General features: G+C 39.3%; 1 protein-coding gene across 2 annotated transcripts in view; it reads left to right on the top strand.

Moving 5' to 3' along the window:
• lingo1a (leucine rich repeat and Ig domain containing 1a) overlaps nucleotides 1-21695 on the top strand; it is a 116788-nt gene that overhangs the window by 43627 nt on the left and 51466 nt on the right. The window contains exon 2 of one of the 2 annotated variants that reach the window (XM_036535408.1): nucleotides 9009-9127. The gene's annotated coding sequence lies outside the window, so the exon portion shown is untranslated. Of the gene's footprint in view, nucleotides 1-9008; nucleotides 9145-21695 lie in introns of both variants that reach the window. The other variant, XM_036535407.1, reaches the window with a different exon arrangement.

Genomic DNA, 21695 nt, shown 5'->3' with positions numbered 1-21695 from the left:
TAATGATTAAGATGAATGTATTTTGCAAAGAAGCATCTTTGGAAAATCTAAGGCTTCTTTTCGCTAATGGAATGTAGACATCTTTTGTCTGTAACCCTGATTGACGGAATTGTTTCCATCGGTACACACTTACTGCTCAAAATATTGCATGATTGATAATTACCATTATATTATGTGAGTAATAGAAACTGCAGATAGCTGAGACAGGCTGTGTGATATTCCAGTGACAACAGAGTGAAATACATATGTTTTACTTATAATGCATTCACACCTGTACAAGACATTCCTTTCTGGAACCATAGTTTGTTGATGTGATTCCTCCATAGAACTATTTGTGATTAGACTTAATCCAGAGTGAATCATTTGTGCGGAATACAGTTGTCTCCATGTTTGGAGACTTTCTGCTGCTTTATTGCAAAACTGTCATCTCTTACATCCTCTGGACAGTAGCATGACCAGAACACCTTCAGTCAGGGCACAGGCCCAAGTTGGGGTGGGGGGGGGGGGGGGGGGGGGCATAACATTTGGAACCTTAATCAATACAAGGCAGACATTTTTTCAATATAATTATTATGGTTCAACACATTGAGTTCATCAGCTTGACAAACAACCCATCAGATCTCAGAATGTTGGGAACGAAGGTCCACTGGGGTGGCCCCTCAGATTTGAAGGTGGTCCGTGGCAACCCACCCCTGGACACGACCCTGCTTCTAGTACCTGTAAATAATTCAGTACATTAGCCCTATGCTGTATAAATATGGCTTGCTGTGATGCTGTATTGCACTGCTGATAGAATAGACTGAAACATTTACAACTGGCCACTTACAGCAATTGCAATGAAATTACAATGAAAAAACAAACAGAAATATAAGTAATTCAGCCCCTTTTTTTTCCTTATGAGAAATTTTGTGCATTTGTATATATACTTTCAGAAGTTTATCCCAATGTCGTACAAGTAAGAGCAATTGATAATACGTTACTTTTGTGAGCATAAGTACAAAAGTACTGATTTTGATGACTATTTATGAAACATTCTTCTCTCACTGTATTCTGTAGCCAGTACTGTGTGTGTGTGTGTGTGCGTGTGTGTGTTTGTGCAGTGAGTAAATAAACATGAAGCTGATGAGGCTTGCCAATGGATAAGGGACATAACGCTGCACATTTTAAAACTGAACTGATCAAGATTAAATTCCACAAATTCTGATTAATTACCCTAGCAGCTACAAATGAGTAATTGATTAATTGTCGTTCCTTTAATTAAAGTGGATCTGCATGGTCTCCAGCTGCAGTAGCCGGGGCCCATGATTAGAGATGTAACTAATTTAGCATAGGGGCTTTGAGCTGTGTACTAAACCGAGGCTTTAGGTCTGTCAGTCTCTTTGGGTTGATGAGGCATCCTTAATTAAGGTGCCATTTTTTATCCACTCAAATAAAGTAATTATAAAGAATTCTAGGTCAGCTCTCTCTCACATTCTGAAAATAATGGCTTTGTGGACTTAATTGCATTGTGCACAGAGTAGGGAAGGATGGAATTAAAGTCTGCCCTGGGAAATGAGCAAGGCCAGGTCACCAGATCCTCAGGGCTCCACACATGCTCATCGGCACCCATTTCTACATTCAAATGATCCAAAACGGGGAATATCCATGAGGAATAAAAGCACAAGGCTTGGATTCTTTCTCAAGGTTACTATGTCATCCTGGGGGCATGGAACATATAGCATATGCCTGTATGTACACAACTTTCTGTGAAGATTGGCAATTGTGCATGGTGTTCTGGTTTGAATAAATGACTGAGTCTGTATTCTGACTGAATGAAATAATCCAATGACACTTTTAACAAAGCCTCAGCCTTACAAAGCCTCTTGCTTCATGAGTTAAACCCTCTCAAAAAATGGAACTCATGGCTCAGCAACTGAAGTGCCAGTTTTCAAAATAAATGTAACAGAAGAACCTTTTGACTACCATATAAGGGTTCTGTTTTGTCCTAAAAAGTCATTCTCATGACATGACTCGCTTTCTTTCTTAAAAATAAGAAAAAGCATTACTACCTACTCTCAGGCTTTAAGTGATTTGTGAGCCCTCTGTGAGCCAGTACAGTGCAAAACAAGATGGATTTTTTCCTTGATCTCATTCAGGTCAGGTTTATGAACAGGCGAGTGTCACTTTCCTGTTAATCATGGCAGAGAAAAAGACAGGGTTTACTCCATGAGGTGAAGGCAAGGTTACGTAATAATGAAAATTCACATGGTCCAGCATTTTCATTAGAATTCACAATTCATTGACTAATCAGATTTTTCAACAGCTTTGGACTTGCCCCGTGTGGGGATCATATGCAGGTACTGATGGTGCAGAGCAATCTTTATAAACCTGTCAGCACTTGTAGCTTTTTGGAGTGCATGTCTCACTATTTCATCTGAATTCAGCATCAAAATTCTGTAAAACTTAAAAATATTGTCAAATATTAATATAAAACATCTTCTTCACTTGTAAAATATATCTATTTTTTTTCCAAATCCATGACTTGAGAATTTGAGGAAAACTACAGGAAGAAATATTGTTGTATGTTTTATGGAATTATGGAAGGCAAGACACTCATTCCAAGAAATGGGTCAGAATAAAAAGCAAAAATTTTGTTTCTCTGTTTTCTGAGGTAGGAACTCATAAGTACCTCAGAAATGGAGTGTGGTTTCATGACTTAAAACTTGGGCCAGGAATTGACCAAGTTTCAGTCAAGTGAAAGCAATTCAATTAGGTAAAAGCAAATCATACCTGACTTAATCCAACACCATATTTATAAAAGAAATGACTCTCTTGAGTTGTCGAGAACTTAAACCTTCAGCAGCAATGGCAGCGATCTGATGGGGTCAACAACATAGATTCACAACAGCCTAGACAAATCTGGAGCATTTACCTGTCGTTGGTGTATTGTTCCAGCAGTGTGAAGCTAATGATAAGAGGGGATCGGAGATGCTGGGATCAGCTAATCTGTGATAATTTGGTCAGTTGCAATTTTCTAAATACTGTAGCTGGCAATACTTGCTTGTTTGTTTTTTGTTGTATGTTTTTAAAATAAATCTATTTTAACACTGCCATGTTTAACACATTTTACATGAATGCTGTTCATGTCAGACCAAATAAAATGATGTGCAATGTAACCAGCTTCATACTGCAAGGTTTCATTGTTGACGTCTCATTGTTGTAGAATTATTACAAAATTAACTCTAAATGGCATGACCATTTTAACCCATACACCATCACTTAATCTAAGGAAAATGTGCGGTTACAGCTAGGAGGGAGGCATTAAAGGTATCAGAATATAGCAATGCTAGCATATCGTTACAATATGACTAAAAATGCACCTGTTTCCTCACTTGCATTTACAAGAAATTTCTACGGTTAACATAAGAAATGATACAGTTTTTCATTGGCACTCACTTTGCTGAGGGTTTGTGTGGAGGTTTCGAAGAGCAATCCCCTGCACTAGTCTTCGAAGGAGTGTCGTGCTTCTCCAGAGAGGCCCGGGGATGCATGCATTGGGGAAAATTTGTTCAGCAGGCAGGTAGCTGGCGGAGGAGCTAATCCTGGGGAAAATAGCAATGTTTCACTGAGAGAGTGAGAGAGAGAGAGGGGGCAGAAGCTATGGCACCGGCCTCCAGGATCCAGTTATCCATGTGCAGGAGAAGATAGCCTAATCTTGTCACAGGCGCTGCAGAAACGCTAAGGCTCTGCCCACCGGTCGGAAGAGCTGATGCTCTGGAACAGAGGAAAAAAACAATTCTACACAGTTTCTATTTGTCTCTGTTTCCGCATTAATTAATTCATGCATTTTATTTATTTATTTTTCTTGTTTTTCGCTCTTATCTGTGCTTAACCTTGAAGCGGGTGTTCAGACAAGATGCATTTGTGGGTGGAAGACTGCCTTGGCTCTCCACACCGTGTGCCCATCATCTATCTTCTGAAAAGGGTCCTGGCATCCTTTCATTTGTGTTTCACGCTTGAAGATGGATCCCCCCCCCCCCTTCATGAGGCCTGTATTTATCACCCCACTCCCCCAGCAGACGCACCATTGTCAGTCCTCAGAGGTGCCTCTCAGGGAATCTGGCTGGGCGCCCGGGTGTGGCCCACATCGTTTTTGCTCCGTCTTTTAATGCCGTTGTCAGAATAATCATCCCACCCAGCTGTGCCTTCAGAAGGTGGTATGGATTTGTTACCTTTTTATTCCAGCTGTCAGATGGGGAGCGATTGTGGTGGGCCCCGTAGATGCAGTGGGATGGCCTTAGGAGTAACAGCAGTTGCTCCAATGCTGATAGATGGCCACTGTGGAATAAGAAAGGAGCGCTTCCCATGCCCACATCTGTTTACAGTGGCAGCTGGGGTGAGTGGAAGGGACCATTTATGGTACTGTTTTAATGTGTTTTCCAATAATGTCTTTTCAGTAGTGAGTGTAAGATAAAGCCTTAATTTTATTTAGGTTTGAAATTCCAGGGTCCCTAGTTGTCATAAATAAGGTACAGGTGTCATTAATTGGGTTTCATGGCTTCTTTGATTTGTTGGTTGATTTGATTGTATTTTTCAGGCTGGACATTCTTAGTCACCATAACTCCATGAAAGTCTGTAAGGGTTTACAGTCTGTAGTTTGTAACCCAGTGTAGGTATGGCCAAGATCAGAGATGAAGATCAAAGGTCAAATGGATAACAACTTCATCTGAAGCAGCCACAGGGTGATGGCCAGAGTGTTTACGTTACTCGTATTTCCTATTTCCATTTCCATTTACATTTATTTCCATTTAGCATTATTTATATTCATCTGTCAGTGAATTTCTCATTTTAAGGCACTAGAGGCAGGGTTCAATTCAAAGAAGGTCATTTAATAACCCTGAAGTTCCAGAGAAAATGAGATGGAACACGATGAATACTCTTCACTGAGTCAAGGATTTGCTATCGACCACAATTAGGAATCCTGTTTAAAAAAAAAAAAACACCTGCTTCTTCACTTCGTATATTTATGTTGAAAAAGCAAGAAGGAATTGTCAGTCAATTTTGAAATGATCACTTTTAGCTTTGACTATCTGATCAATATCTGCAAGCCAAGGACTGAAGATCGAGGTGTGCTTGTGTGTTTGTGTGTTGGACAGCTACTGTGTGATCAAACTGCTCACAGTGGGTAGTTGGGATGACTTTCAATGAATGGGCAAGAGGAACTTTCTAACATGAAGGTCTAAGTTTAAAGGGCCCCCAGATCTGATCAATATTAAATTTTACATCTCTTCATCCAGAGCTCTAGGATAAGAAGTACGCCCTCAGTAAGGTTGCTATGAGCAATTCACTTTTATTGGACACAGTGGAGTTGGACAAGTGATGACCGCAGCAAAATGTGCCCCTGTAAAGCTCAGTTCTTATTTTTACATCTTGATTAAAAAAGGTTAGAAAAAAAATTGTAGCTGTCTATGAAAATAATTTTGAAAGACATTCCAATAGGATTTAAAAACCGAAAAGTTTGAAACTTGATAATATGGTATCAAGTAACATCTCTCTCACATAACTATTTGGCCATCTTAATGTAGCAAGCTTGGTGAGACAGGATTTGTTTTTTTAATGATGTAGCATTTGCATTGTTTATAAAAAGAATAAACAGCCCTAGACACATCTAGATGCAATACAGCTATCTCAGATAAGTCACTCCCCAAGGACTCAGAGAGTTAGAAATTTGACTGCAATGTTTTTAAATAAAATACTGAAAAATACAACACAGGATTGAGCCTAAAGGTGTGATGTGGAGACTCACGTATCTGGCACGTTTTCCTTTTGATTTCAATTCATCCATGTGTTTTGAGGCTACAAAAGTCTTGGCTGGGGAATACAGGCCGCACTTGCCCTTGACAGTGCTTCAGAGAGCAAATAAAAAAAGATAACAGCAGTGCTGTAGAGGCTGTAGCCCAGAGAAAGAGCCCACTCCTCAAAGCATATATAATCATTTTGATGATTATATCTATTTTTTGCAAAGAGTTTTCTATAAATCAAAGAAAATTAGTTGTTTCAGAGGAGTGAGAATGAATTTTTGTACTGTACTGTGGCTGTCTTCCAAAACGTACAGGGCCCTATGGGCACAAGGCAACCTCAAAGTCAAAAGGGGGAAATTCTGGATTCATGGCATTGTTGAATTGTCCTTGAAATTTGGTATTTAAGATGTAAAGATTTCCTGTTTCTTCTCTTTCTGGGTGCATCTTTATTTTGTGATCATATTACAGATGGAAACAGTCTGACATTTACATTGTTGTTATTTCTGTCTTTACATCTCAAAAACCTGCAATTTCATAAGGGTGTGTAGACTTTTGTATATATATATATATATATATATATATATATATATATATATATATATATATATATATGTTTTTGTGACCAAGTGATCATAGTTTAAACAAACAGCCATAATCAATAAGGTATGAATACTAAATTGCTACATAATGCAAGGTTGCGAAAGGGAAGGAATTAAGATATCAAAGATCATCCACAGGATTTGCAAGTGGTTCCATACAGCTTTAATAGCATTCACAGCGCATAAGTGTATATAAAAAATGTATGCATCAAAGGCAATGCAAAAACAATTAGGCACAATGTCTGTGTGGAACATGCTTCCCCACTCTTTCTGTTTCTCTCCCTCTCTGTAGAGTATGCTAAAGTAATTCCCCTCTGAAATGATCTAGTTTTATGGATGATGTGTAAATTATATGGGGCATAAATTGTTTGACTCATATGCATTCGATAGCAAAATATATATGTATATGTTACTGTGGGGCCCTCTGCAACTCTACATGTTAAAAAAATAAAAGATCTCAAAAATGCATCAATTATTCGTACCAATCTGAAAAACTGTTATTCCGACAAAGCTTATTCTTGGCAAATGTGTGGGTGGATTTTGTCAAGGAGCATTGTAAATTTTCATTTACAGTATGGAGTTGCTCTTTAGATTTACCCCCCCTGGATGGCTGCTCGTTGTTTGCAACAGAACAAGACGGGGGCATGTTTGAGCAGATGCCAAGCTCTCTGAACCTGTCCTCTGTGCAGTGGAACACTATTTAAAACCACTTAAGGGTTACTTGTGCAGACTGGGAAAATGGAAGTTGATGAGCTTTGAATGAGGAACTGTGTATCCCGCCACTGCAGTGGTTTGCTGTTAACCAAAGAGTAAGGGGAAGGCATGAGGTCAAGGTGGACTAAGATAAGCATTGTTAGAGTGAACTCAAAAGTAGTTGTTTTTGGTCATTTAGCTGGGGAGTCCCTTTAACTGAAATCAATCATAATGGCAGGATTACCATGGCCACAGGAGCATTTCATCCCCAATCATCTAACACTACATTTTAATGGCATCTATAGGACGTACATGTACATATAGGAGAAAGTGCTGTATTGTTAAGTACTCCCCATTCCATCTGGTGTCAGGTTTGGTGTCAGATCACATTCATACTCTTCTCCAAATGGTCTGGGAGTGATCAGTTGGAGAACAGTTTTAGAATTGGAGTTTCTCTGTTTTGTCAGATGTTTCAGTAAAATAGACAGGATCTGTAATCCCAGAGTGGAAGTTCCAGCATTATTGTTTTTCTTTCAATGTAGCACAGCATAAGAAATGCTTCTGGCTGACCAGGCTCACAGTAGCCAGGAAAATGTTTGTGCTGTCCTGGAAACCACCTCATTACATGGCCTATGCCCACTGGCTTGGTACCTTGTTAGATATTTGGGTATTCAGCTAGTTCGCTAATTTCTCTGTCAACCCTGTGGCCAAACATGGGGCAGCATAGACTGCACCTCTCATCACTTCTCTGTCATAATCACATGAACATTATGTATTTCATGTATAACCTGGGGGGGGGGGGGTGGATGTAACTGTGTTAACTGTGTCTGATTAACAAGAATGTAATATTGTAGCACACTGTTGTAACAGACATTTTTAATAACAACAAAGGATTGAGGTTGCCTCACAGTTAAGCTTTTGCTAAGCCTTGATTTGTGGAACCCCTGTCACCTTGTGCCTCCCTTGCACTCAATTGACACTTTTAGGGCTCAAAGCTCTCACAGTGGTATGGGGTTTAGCTGGTCTTGTAATTTGTTTATTTTTTATTTTTTTCTAAATCCCAGCTCTCCATCATTTGTATTCTCTTTGGTATTAAGCATTCCCTTTCTTCATTGGATAAATGGTGCTGGTGTTATATGCTGCCACTCTGCCACTCTAGTCTTCCTAGTTGGAGCAGCTCTCTCTGTATATGTCTCCTGTAATAAGGTTGTTGCTTTTTCTTTTCATCATGGCTTTAGTCTTGTGCTTCTGTAATCTATCCTCCCAGTGGATGACAATGTACAATGTAGAAGTTACACCACTTGAAGATGTTATATAGAAACTGAAGGTTTAAAAACGCTCTTGAAGCATGAATGTAGTGTACTGTATGTTATAGTTAATTATGGCATCAATAAAACAACAGTGGGTACACCAGAAGCTGTGTGTTGATTATGGTTGCGTATTATTTATATATAAATTTGTGTTTACAGTTGTCCATATAATTTTATTTCAACAATCACCTTTAGTTCTCAAGGTCGCACATTGCTTTTTATTGATACTATATTAAGAAGGTCATCCCAAAAGTGGTAACCCAGTCTCTGCTTATTGTGTTTAGTGTTTTCCTATGAATACCATGCTGCTACACAATTTCCACGTTAATTACATACACTCACAAACTTTCAAGGGAAAGCTGACAAACAAGGGCAGCAGCCATACACTGCATTTTTTGCTTGATTTAATGATGTATTGTAATGGAAAACTACAGTTCAGAAGTGTGCATGTGTGTGTGAGTGTCCAGTGTCATTGGTTACTTTCATCAAATGTGGCAGTGTGTTGGAGCTTGATGTTGCCTGTCATTAAGGTGCCATTCCCACCTGTTCTGCCAGTCTTTATTGGGACGAGTGAACCAGGAAGCACCAGGGCAATCTGAATGTTTCTTGAATGGATTGTCTTGCAGATAGACGGCACTCGGAGCTGGCTGGGAAAGGGAGGAATGTGGACGAAAGAGAAAAGGAGCTTGCCTAACGCTGACCTTCTGCCCCACTTGCAGTAAAGAGGCCACTCAGATCTGACCAGGTGTGCTTCTGTTGTCTGTAAGTAAAGCCTATACTGGCCTACAATAAGAATACAGACAAAAATCATTTTACAGTTGTTGATGAATATGTATACCTCATTAGAGCTCGTCCTTAGTGTTAACTGTTACAAGATCGATTCTATGAATGTGTAGCATATCTCCCAAGCGAATACTGCATTTCACTTTCCCTTTGACAAGGCCAAGTGGGATTTGCCAGACTCTGCAAGGTGCACTGACACATGTAGAGAGTGTCACTCTGTGATGATCTGGCTAACAAAGCTGAGAATGAAGCGTTACAGGCTGTCCAGTTGACCCCACCCGCAAGAGCAGTATGTTCACTTTCTGAATTCAAAAGTGCTCTTGTGGCACGCGCACAGCCGATTCACCCTCTTTTCCCATAATGTAATGAAAATGACCGCTACAGTACAAGCAAAGTGATGTGTGGCAGTACATCAGCATATGGAGAGAGGCGTGGATCAAGGGTTTTATTTTTTCTCCATTCAAAATCAGATTATCGGGGGTTAAAAGTCCAATGCAGAGCACGGCTACTGTGACCTTGAAAAACAGGGAATTAAAAAAAATGCATCTGCATTAATGAGCTGCAGAGGGTGAATAAAGCAAAATGGTGAATTCCAAATTTCACACAGTAATTCACACTGGATAATGACATCTGCCTATTAAATAGATTATATAGATAGGGTATATGATGTCATAGAATGATGTACATGCATGGTTCTATGCACAGGAGCAAGTGATGCAATAAAAATGCACTGAAAGCTAAAGTAATGCAGCACATAAAAACATAGGTCTTTACACTTAAATATAATGGATCTAACAACGAATACATTATACTCATGAGGCATTATGTCTCTGTTCATCATTAGACCCTTCAAAGGCAGATACAGTCAGGAAGTTCACTAGGTTGTAATCCAGATTGTCCGTGTGATTGGCCACTGAGGAAAATATTTCAAGGAGAGGAAATTTCTTTGTTTTAAACATGATAAAAGACAGGGTGGAGGCAGGAGTGGTGCATTAAACTGTAAGATAAATAAAATATGAGTTCAGCTTTAGAGACTGTGGCAAGACATGATATTGGATAACTTGAGTCCTCTTACATGCAGGGTGCCAATCAATGAGTACATTAGAATGTGTGCCCTTTGTCAACAAATGGAATACACTTTTTAAAGGATGTTGAAGAAGTAAGCTAGTGATGACAGTGAAGTGAGGTGGGGGAGGTTGGCTATTTATCTGGCTGTTTTTGGCTAAACAGATTAATTGCCTTGAACAAATATGTGACACATCCACCCACACACAGACACGCGCACATTCACACCCTCAGTCATGACACACATAGGCAAAAGTTTTTGTTATCTTGGATGGGGTGTAATACTGTTGTGTTGTGTTGTCTTGGGGCAGTTATTTTTTGTGGAAAAGGGATAAAGACTGTGGTGACAATGGAGAAGTAATTGTCAATGAACTTGAACAGGTAACAGTCGAATGCTGGTGCTTTGGATTCTGGTATGAAGTTGGGTTGGCTTGGGAAAAGATACAAGGTTGAATTACAGTCAAAATGCTTTTCTGTATTTCATCACTGGTGGAGGGAGTTTGTTAGGCTTTCCCACAACTGACTTTGGGTAAGGAGATGGGGGCTGGATGGTACTGATGTGTGTGTGTGTGTGTGCGTGTGTGTGTGTGTGTGTGTGTGCATGTGTATGTGTGATTCCATAACATTATGTAGGTTCTAGCAGCTGTTCAGTTGTGGTCAGAGGTGACCCTTGAAACACACTTATTTGATGTAATATGTTTTAGAAGTATAGCAATTAAAGAAATTGTTTTGTATTGTATTCCTTCATTCCTATGTATGAAATAATGATAGCCTTACCATTTTAAGATTTATTATATCAAAATGGTACCCAGGCGTTGTTCAGCACATGAGACATACTACACTTTCTTACAAAAAAGCCAACCACTAAAGTAATTTCATGCATGAACACCATGTGTGAAAAAAAGAAAACAGGATGCTGAAGGCATAAGACTATGGTGGGGTAATAAAAGTGGCAGTGTTTGAATCAGGTGAAGCTGGCTGATGCTCAAATGCAATGGGAACATGAGAGTGTCTGAGAAAATTTGATTTAAGGAAAGAAAGCTTGCTTTTTATCTTGGTTTTATTTTTTCAATTGGAACCACAGGTTGACCAGAGCGGGAGTAATTGCTTCTTACATGACTTTAAGTGTAGCTGTCAGACTGTTCTATTACTTGATAGATTATTTCATGGCCACTGTTCATAATTTTCACCCTCGTCTCTTGATAGCTGCATCAATGCAACTCCAATTCTAAGCTTAAAAAATTGCTCCAGGGTGGTTGGATGATAAAAGAAACCTCAAGGAAACCATCTGGTTTGATGAGCCAAGCATGTGGAATATTATATTTTATAAAAAAATAACATTCTAAATATTCTAAAAATAAAATTTCAAGATAATAAAAACACTAATTTGCTTAACAGTAATTTTATTAATTTGCAGAGATGATTGTCAAAAAGATAAAACATCCATATGCTTCTTTTTGGGAGCATAAACATATTTAAACGGAAAGACAACTTTCTGACAGAAAGTGCATGCAACTCAAGGTGTTTCAGAAAATTAAGTTGAAAATAGTAATATTGTCCACCTTTGTAATGAAGAGTGGAAATTTGACTTCAGCTTGAAAAATTGACAAAAATATAAAGTTAAACATCATAGAGACAACACTGAATAACAAATCAATATTGGATATTAAGTTTACATTGAGCAACATTTAAGTTACACATCATCACAAAATGCCCCCATATGGTAGCTAATGAGCCACAATATCAAAACGTATTAACAAAAATTTGCTCCTCATTCACAGGGTCACTCGGAACAATTTGGTAATTTCATTTTATAGTAACATTGGCTAGCTAATAACACCAACAATGGCAAGAGTTTGGTTTCCTTACTGAGATTGCGTCAACTTAACAAAATAAAACATGCATTTTAGCCATCAATTTCAACCCTCATTCCTGCGCAGAAATAGCCATGGTTTGTTTCCACAGTTAGCAGTTTATGTAAGTAAACACTTGGCAGAGTGGTGTTTTAGTGCTTTTTCCAAACTGAACCTTCGGCTTTGATAGTGTGTAACGCGATTTCAGCTTTTTATGTGACGTCACATGAAATCAGACTGGCAACCCTGTCGAAAAGGCTGACTGTAGTTTATCACAGACACGCTTCTTTAGCGCATTTTATTTCCTATTCAATCAGCACTTGCTACGCCCCTGCCCTTTTCCGCTCATTGGTGGAACATAAGTTTTAAGTGGTGCGGCAACATCCCCAGAAGAACGTGGCAGCGGGAGTGCATAGCTCATGGCGGGCCAAAACAAAGGGAGCCACGTTTGGCCCGCGGGCCCCAAATTGGGCAGCCCTGAACTAGATATTATAGGACAAGTTAAATGTCTGAAACTTTTTCCCCAATCAGCTTCTATAGCATGATGGCTTTTTTTTATATCTGAGATTATAATACATGCCTTTATGTATTATATTACATTGTACATACTATGAAAGTTACTCTATATTGCCAAGATTGGGGCTGAGCAATTATGCCAGGTCATATAGTGCTAATTATCAAGAAGGGGAATGATTTTGGCGGTGATTTTGGACAGTGGTGGAACTTCTGCTACGCCAAAAATACATGAAAACTGATTTAATACAAAGAGGTTTTAGAACCCCCAATGTCAGATGTAATGTCTTCATCCTTTACATTTTGAATGGAACAACTTGTGAAGCTTATCCAACAGGCAGTAATTGGTTGCTGAGCAGAAACTGAATTACAAAAAGAAAAATCAGGAAAGAAAGAGAAAAAAATCAGTCAATTAAATTCATGTTGCTCTAAAGTTGGAGGCACAGAGGCCACTTTATTAAACGAGAAAATTACATCAATATGAAATGAATCTGTGGCTGTGTAATGTAAGCGGTGGCACTCAGGGCCTGGTTTTATTGGACATTTAGGCTTTTTTTAATTTTGTCTGTGACTGGATGGTGGTGGGTCCCCGTGTCAATACCGTTGTGATGGCAGCAATGCATTCCTTCTGTAAGGCCACCGTGTCTCACTCACTCTCACCTACATATAGAAATGCATACATACTGTGACGATCTGCAGAAGGGGGTTAGCCTAACCTTTTAGACAGGGAGAGCTTACTCCTATTCTGATCAGCTCAGGAGGATCAGAGACATGCATGAGTCTTGGGGTGGTTGAACCAATGGCAACAATTTATTGGGATCTTGCTAGAAATACACCGCCCAATGCAAACTGTCCACTATTTTCCCTCTCTCACACAGACACAAAAACCTGCTCAATCCAGCATATGTACAACATTGCATTCGTGCGAGCAACATCATTGTAATAACTGCTTTTTTTTTTTTTTACCTGACCGGCGCAGCTGATTTGGGGATCTGTGTGGGCATAGCATTTTGAGGTTAAAGGAGAGTGGGACAAGGCCACTTGTCACAGTGCCCAATGACAGTGTATAGGTGTGATCTGAGGATGAGGGGACAGAGTTCACACTTTGTCTGTCATAGTCACCTGACTGAAATCCCATCAGGAACCCTTGGGATCAGATTTCCTTCCCAAGGTGCCTGGGCAGAACTCAGGGAACATGCCAGGAGTCTTGGACCTGAACACTCTATGGGATGAGCTACCATGATAACACCTCCAGATTACAAGGAAGGTGTGAAGCCATCATTGAAACTAAAGGGGGATATATATATTTTGACTATTTAGACTGATTTGACTATTTAGATATCTTTATTTGTGAATCACTCAATTCTTTAACAGTACAGCCCAAAAATAAATAAATTATAAACTAATAAAGAACAAAAAACAAGAACTGAAATATCAACAATTAATAATTATTCATCCCCCTTCTTTAGTACCTGGTTGAACCACCTTCCCAGCTATTACAGCCACCAGTCTTTTTGGATAAGTCTCTATTAATGCAATGTGATGGAGCAATATTTGCCTATTCTCCTTGAAAAATTGCCCAAGCTGTATCTGGGGAGTGGCAGCGGACAGAAATTTTGAGGTCTATCCACAGATGTCCGATGGTTTTAAGGTCAGGACTCTGGCTAGGCCACTCAAGGTTGTCAATTTTCTTCATTTTAAGCCAACCCAGTGTTGCTCTGGCAATGTGCTTTGGGTCATTGTCCTGCTGAACCACAAATTTCCTCCCACTTTCTGGCAGAGGGGAGTAGGTTCTTACCCAGAATTTCCATGTATTATGCAGCATTCATTTTCCCATCAATCTTGACCAGACTGCCAGTCCCTGCTGCTGAAAAGCACCCTATAACATGATGCTACCACCAGCGTATTTCACTGTGGGAATGGTGTTTCCTGGCTGATATGCAGTGTTAGCATTACGCCACACATTCTGCTTAGTGTTTGAGCCAAAAAGTTCCACTTTACTCTGTCAGACCACAAGACCTTCTGCCATATCTTTGTAATAACTTCCAGTGTTTTGCAAAGTCTTTATGGGCAAGCATGTGTTTTTTTTCAGCAAGGGCTTCTTCCATTATTCTTCCACTAAGGCCCTTTTTGTGCAATAGCTTGGAGATTGGAGACCCATGGACATCATTTTCAGTTTCAGCCACTGACGTCTGTAGCTGGGTTAGAGTGACAGTTGGTATCACAGTAGCTTCTCTGACAAGTGCCATTCTTGTTCAGTGACTAAGTTTAAGGGGGGTGCCTGCCCTAGGTAGTGTGGCTGTAGTTCCATATTTCTTCCACTTCTGTATGATGGATTGCACTAAGCTGTGAGGTATATTCAGTGCCTTTGAAATGTTCTTGTATCCTTCCCCAGATTTGTGCTTCTATTTCCGTCACTTGTTTTGAATGCTCTTTTCTCTTCATTTTGGTTTGTTCAATGGAAAATCCAATCATACTGTTCAACCATATAGAGAGGGAAGGTATTTATCCTCATGAAGTAATTCAAAACAGGTGATCCACTGATTTCCTACACAGGTGGAATCCATCAACAAAGGTTAGCCTTATAATCACAAAGGGTATGAATATGACACTTTAAATGTCAAAGTTTTAGTTTTTTGTTGTTTTTTTTTTTCAAAAATTTTTGAAAGGTTTTGGACCTTTATTTTGATTTGTCAAGATGTACAATATTGCATAGACCAGCAGGAAAAAATCTTACTCTAATATATTTTAAATTTTGAATCTGAGACAATAAATTGTGAAAACAGTGGGGGGGGGGGTAAATACTTTTTGAAGGCACTGTATGTAACCAATGGTCACTTACATGTAATGTTGTCAGTCAAGGAATCACATTTCCTGTTATCAGGTAAGTAAACTTTTTTGATTGCTGACATTGCTCATCTTGATGCCAGGGATGAGATTCAGATAAGGATAGCTAATTAGCAATCAAGCATTGCTTTTTACCTTTGGCCATGATAACCTGGATCTTTAACATGCATTAAAAAATGGAAAAGCATTAGTCAAAGCATGAGACTGGGGCGACTTGGATCTGGCTGCTGGTAGTGACTAGATCACACATGGGCAGCATACGGCCTGCCGGCCGGAACCAGCCTACATTTTAATCCGGCCCGCAACACCTTCGAGGGAAAAACTATGGAAAAAAATATTGCCCACCCCTGGACTAGATGATTGCATGAGTAATTATCTACATCTGCAAGAGTGCACATTTGCCTTTACAGTAAACATACCCCTGAAATTGTCCTTTCCCAAAGTGGTGGCAGAGTGGGGCCTGGCTGGTCCAGCTAAGACAAGCAAAACTACCAAGTGAAAAGCATAAAGAGTTGAACTCAAGCTACATTACACCATCACAAATCCAGCAGTACTCCTAAAAATGCTTCTCTCCATTGGTCCTTCCTTATATTCAGTCAGTAGTCTCATCTGTTCATTGTAGCCAATCACAGGAGCCAATCACTGTGGGCTTATTGTAACTTCTTTTGAAAAGCTTGTATTAAATATGTTTATTTTTTTCCCCAGTAGGTTGCAGATGACTCACTGGACCATACACAGAGTTAGATTTTATTTTATTTATTTTTCTAGATATTACAGCCTTCAGATAAAAGCCTTGGTGGCCAGCTTTCAGAGTTCCCCATGGCAGTGCTTTCAACGGATTAAATATGAAAAAAACATCCTTGTGTTTATTACCATGGAGACTCATAGTGAGACACATGGAAGGCTTTGTCTACCAGTCAGGGTGGTGTCCATTCATAGCTTGTCACCATTTTTGGAATCAATTCAAATGACATCACTGACCACCAATAGTGTTTACTACAGAGTAATAATTCACATTGGATCACATTCCTTATTTCCTTCCTTCCTTCTCTTTTTTTCAAGGAATTTGGGCAATGAATTACATGCATTACTTTTGCAATTAGTTTGGTGAAATATAGATGTCTTTGTGGAAATGACTGTTTTTTTCAGTCAGACAACTCATTAAATCCTTCCACTGCCTTGTCATGTTTGATTTTTAGTGTAAGAGATGAGTCTTGCTCAACAGTTTTTGTTCCTCTTCACCTGATGAACGGTACTCTGTGTTTGTCATAATCCCACTTATTTATTTGTGTAAACTGCCCATGTTCCTACCATCACAGGTATCAAAATGACTTGTGATCAGGAAGTCTGTGGTATTTAATCAGTTAAGCTAAATTCTGTGGATGCAGTGTTTCTTTAACACTTTCCTGTTCTACAACACTCTGGTGTTTAGTTCTTTAGGTCCTTTTTGTGAGCTTCAAAATCTGTTGCAGAAAGGGTTCCGTGCAGTCCTACATTAAGATAGTTTGTCTGTTTTCCCTAAAGCAAATTATGTAATTTCTCTGTCCTGAAACAAAAAGGAGCTTTGATCCAATCATGAGCATTGTCTCCAGAAAGATCAAAAGAGGTCAGCGTGGAAACAAAAATGCAATCTGTGGTGACATGAAGGCCTTTTGAACATTAAACCCATTCTATGCTTCAGATGTCTGTGGGTCAATCCATTCAGGTACTTTTCCTCTGAGTGCTTCTGAGAGTGGTTTGTCTTGCAATGGGTTGATGACCCCTGTCTGACAATGCAATTTCTCCACGATTATTTTTAGATTTTTTAGTTGTTGTTATACTATGGTGGATGAAGGGATAATATTGGTATTTAATCATTGAAGGATTAAATGGGATTTATCTTGGGATTAATGGTTTATCAGCCATCCACTTTACTTAATTGCATTGCCTTTAGGTTTTGCCACAGATGAAGGTATGCCTAAATCCACCTACCATGCATAAATGCACTGCACTTCATGAAGGTTTATACTACTGATTTGACAGAACAATGCCAACAAATTTGGTATTTTTATGGTGTATATATACCAAATGCAAGCACCATGAAATGGCTTTGCTAAGTGAAATTGTCATGCTTCCTTCTTGTAATGTATTTTAATGTTTTAATTGTTTCAATGTGCTTCCTGACCAGGAACTGCAGATGTAAATTAGCTATGTGGCTAAATCTAGTGCAACTAATGTGTTGTGCATGGTCCCTGCCAAAACAAACTAATAAACTAAAATAAAATAAACTGCCATGAAACAATCAGATAACAACGTCTGAAGCCTCCTGTAATGTTTTAAATTAAACTAAACCCATTTATTGGGAAGATATTTTAATTTTTTCAGCATTATAAAACCTTTTCTGATGCTCCTAATTACTGTAATGAGCAAGCATGTGGAAAATTATGCATTTGATGTGTTTGTAATGCCCACCCCCAATAACTTTAATATTATAGTCTGTTACATTACATTGCAAATATAGGATATATATGTGTGAGGTGTCACTATTAGCTGCAAATATAGTAAAGACGGCCCCATTTTTCTGATTCACACACAAAATTCTTAAGACTCCTTTAGATTTATTTTAACTAAAAGGGATAATTTGAACAAAACAGGACATGTGTTTGTCTGTATTTATCAACATTACCTCAAGTAAAAAAATAAAATAATTAACTAAATAAAATTCATTAAAAATTAATTCAAAATATTTTATAAACTCATTTTGGATCATTAAACATGTACTCCATCATTTTCACCCAGAACAATATTGTTTTCCCTGACAATTGAACATAACAGGAGGGTTAAAGAAAAAAACTACTTGTTTAGAGATTACAGTTGAAAATCATTCCCCCTGCAGAGTGTCTGTGGGGAGAGAGCAGTACTAATGGTTTTGACTGTGGAAAGGAGAGAAAAAGCAGAAAACATCTGATGAAGGCCAATGCTGATGTTTTGCAGTGCCTTCTGGCCTGTGTTTGTAAAAGCAGTAATGTTATTGCAAAATGTACGGTCTCCATGCCACGCCCATGCTGTGGGGCAGGGATCAGACAGCACCACCATGTGGGCCTGTTCTTCCTGCTTAGCAGCTCCTGACAGGCAAGGTCGAGAGAGAGCTGGCTGACAGGCAGGAGGCCAAGGGAGCCACAAGACACAGTGTGCTGTGATTTTATCCCAAGGTCATCTGTCGGGGAGAGAGAGAGAGGAAGGGAGGGAGGGAGAAAAAGAGAGGGACAGAGGGCGAGCGAGGGAAGGAAGGAGAGAGGGAGAAAGATGGAGGGACTGATAGAGGGAGAGATGGTGGGAGGCCAAGGTAGATGGGGGGGCTATACAGAGAGAGTGAGAGGAAGAAATGGGGTGAGAGGGAGGGAAATAAGGACATAGAAAAAGAAAGGGAGGAAGGGAAAGAGGACTGGGAGGAGGGAAAGAGATAGAGAAAGAGAGAGAGACAGTACAAAAAGAGGGAGTGAAGGAAAGAGTGAATGGATGAGAAAGAGGAAATTGAGAGAGATTCAAATTAATGCTGTTTTTGCAACAGAAAGGAGAGAAAGAGAGGGAAACCCTATCTGGGGCTGTTACAGAGGCAGGAAGACAACTGGAGCTATCATAAAAATCAACCTGAGCAGCCCTCAGTAATCATTTTAGTGCATTCTAATGTATTCAAATTGGCACACCTGCCAAATTCAGATCCAGAATTACTGTAGTTTACTTTTTTCCCTGAGCACATTTTGAAATTGAGAATGCTACAAAAGATTTCCCTAATTTACTCTTTGAACCTGTCATCTTTTTCTGCCTTAATGACTCTCACAATTTACATCCAGACTGATTTCATCTTGTCATACTTTTTCTAATAATTTACATCTTTCCTGCAAATGTCTCATTGTTGGCCCATTCTTCTCTCTTTGGCATTCACCATGTCAAAATGACACCTGGATGTCTGTCTTACGTGCTTTCAGTCCCTTTCAATCCATCTGCAAATCTTGGAGCCATATGCCTGTGACCAGATGTACTTTGCCAGCAGGGCTTTCCTAACCAAGCAATCTCCACAAATCCTTTCCTGGCATAAGGTCACCACACCTGTATGCATATATATCAAGTACACCTCAATGCTCATAATGGGAATCACCATGGTGATAACTCTGTTTCCAATCTGAATAGCCTTCCTGGCCCTGTCTGAATAGGTTCAGGCTGAATCACTACATGACCTTGAAAGACACAGCCATACATCAGCTGCAATTACACATTCAGGATTTCCTGTATGTAACACTGTAGTGAATAAGTAGCTGTCAAAGCTGCCAGCTGAGTGTTATTTAGTACAGTTTTCATTGGTAGTAATTTGCCTGACATGTATTTTGTTCACAGCATTTGTTTCCTCAATCCACGTTCATATCAGTTTTTGTAACTTAAATGATCCTTTTAATCAATTCCTATCAGTGGATCTAACAACTATCGTTAATGATGTCCAAATGCAATTACATTATGCATTTGGACTTAGGTGTCAAACTCCATGTATTAATTTATTTAGTCTGTGAAATCATTCTTGATATATTTTAGGTCATAATATTCATTTCTGTGAATTTCATCCTCAGTCTAAAGCGATGAATGGAGTGATATCCCTACCAAAAGAGTTTGCACATGTAAAATAAAAAAGTAATTCAATTAACTGAAATACCAGTTGAGTAAACACTCATCTGCATGCCAACTGTTTTGTTTTATTTTCCTTTCTAAAAAGCTTAAAGTTCAGACTCCTGTACACCTGCAATCAATCAGCATGTTTCATTTCCTGTTATTTTACAAGCACCACATAACTGACTCACCCCTTCCCATGTTTTTTTTTTTTTTTGTCATAACATGATTTTATTTTCTTGGAGTGCATCAAACATTGTACAGTTGAATATTGCTACTGGTCCATTAAGGGATAATGAAGGTGTGCTAGTTTGGTGAAAACATTGTCCATATAAAACAGGCAGCATTTGTTCAAAGGCACATGCAGATGTTGTGTGTGTCTATGTGTGTGTGCATTCGTGATTGCCACCTCATCCCAGTTGAGTTATAGTTAATGTGTTCCATAAGCAATGAATTGTAGTTAGACAATAGCATCAACCCTCGTTATCAGCTTCGTTTGACTGACAGAATAGCATTTGTCAATCTTAATCCCTTTAGCAATATGAACATCAGTGTTGGTGGGATCATGTTTTTTTTTTTTTTAATGAATACCTCTATATTAAGGGCAGCTGCGTGTTATCTGTTATTGGTGACAGGCTTATGCGATTTCCCTTATGCGTGTGTGGCCTTCCATCATCCCCATGACCATGCTCTGACATGGCAGAGTGAGCAATGGAGCAGCAACTGTGACTGTAAGCAGAGCAGTAATGAATGGTACATGGACCGTGTCCCAATACACGGATCCATAAGGGATGCCGCCAATCAGGGCAGTCCTGTATCTGAACTAGCCTTCACGGGTTACAGAGAGCTGAGCTGGGCTGATGTGATTGGGGGGGGTTCAGGAGTAGTCACATTTTCAGGGGGGAGAAACTCCGACAGTTTCCACACCTCAGTGGGCGGCCCATCCAGCACAAAGAAGAAAGCGCCTCTCATGATTCAGGGCTGAAGACTCATGGGTAATTTATCAGAAGAACTGAAGTATGGGATAGAGGTGATGTGCCAGGAAGGCATAGCACAGAGAACACCTCACTTCAGTTTTTTATAATATCTACATATTCACTGCTATTAGAGAACCAGCTGTAGGGTTGATTTTTTTCTTCTTTTTCTTTTTTTTTTAAATCCTCGAGAAATTGTAGTCGCTCTCAATCTTGTGTTGGCAGCACACACCATTCAGCTGGTGACTCGCATTCAATTTTCAGAGGGGAAGAAAAATCATAATGCCAGCTACCCTGAAGCATGCAGAAACATGTCATTTAATAAATAACCAGCCACAGAAACTAATGTATGGTGTCTAAAAAAGGAGCATTGATTGCAGATTAATCATTTAAAATGCTGGGAACGGATTTGTCTCATAGACTTTTTTTGAAGGATAGCACATCATTGACCAGTGCAGTGGGGAAAAGCCCGTATTTGATGGGAACCAGACAGACACAGAGTAAAGGGGCTTTAATTGTCTCTGAAGAGAATTGCTGACATGGAGCCTGTTTCTTTAAATAGATGCAGTATGTGGAGTTTTTTAAAAGTTGTGGTCACCTGGCTGGTTTACACTTCCATCACTTCTTCACCTCTAGACTC

Source organism: Megalops cyprinoides, chromosome 8, assembly GCF_013368585.1.
Source record: "Megalops cyprinoides isolate fMegCyp1 chromosome 8, fMegCyp1.pri, whole genome shotgun sequence".
Classification (NCBI taxonomy): Eukaryota; Metazoa; Chordata; class Actinopteri; order Elopiformes; family Megalopidae; genus Megalops; species Megalops cyprinoides.
Note: the sequence above shows the minus strand (reverse complement) of the source record. Positions and strands in the feature narration are given on the sequence as shown.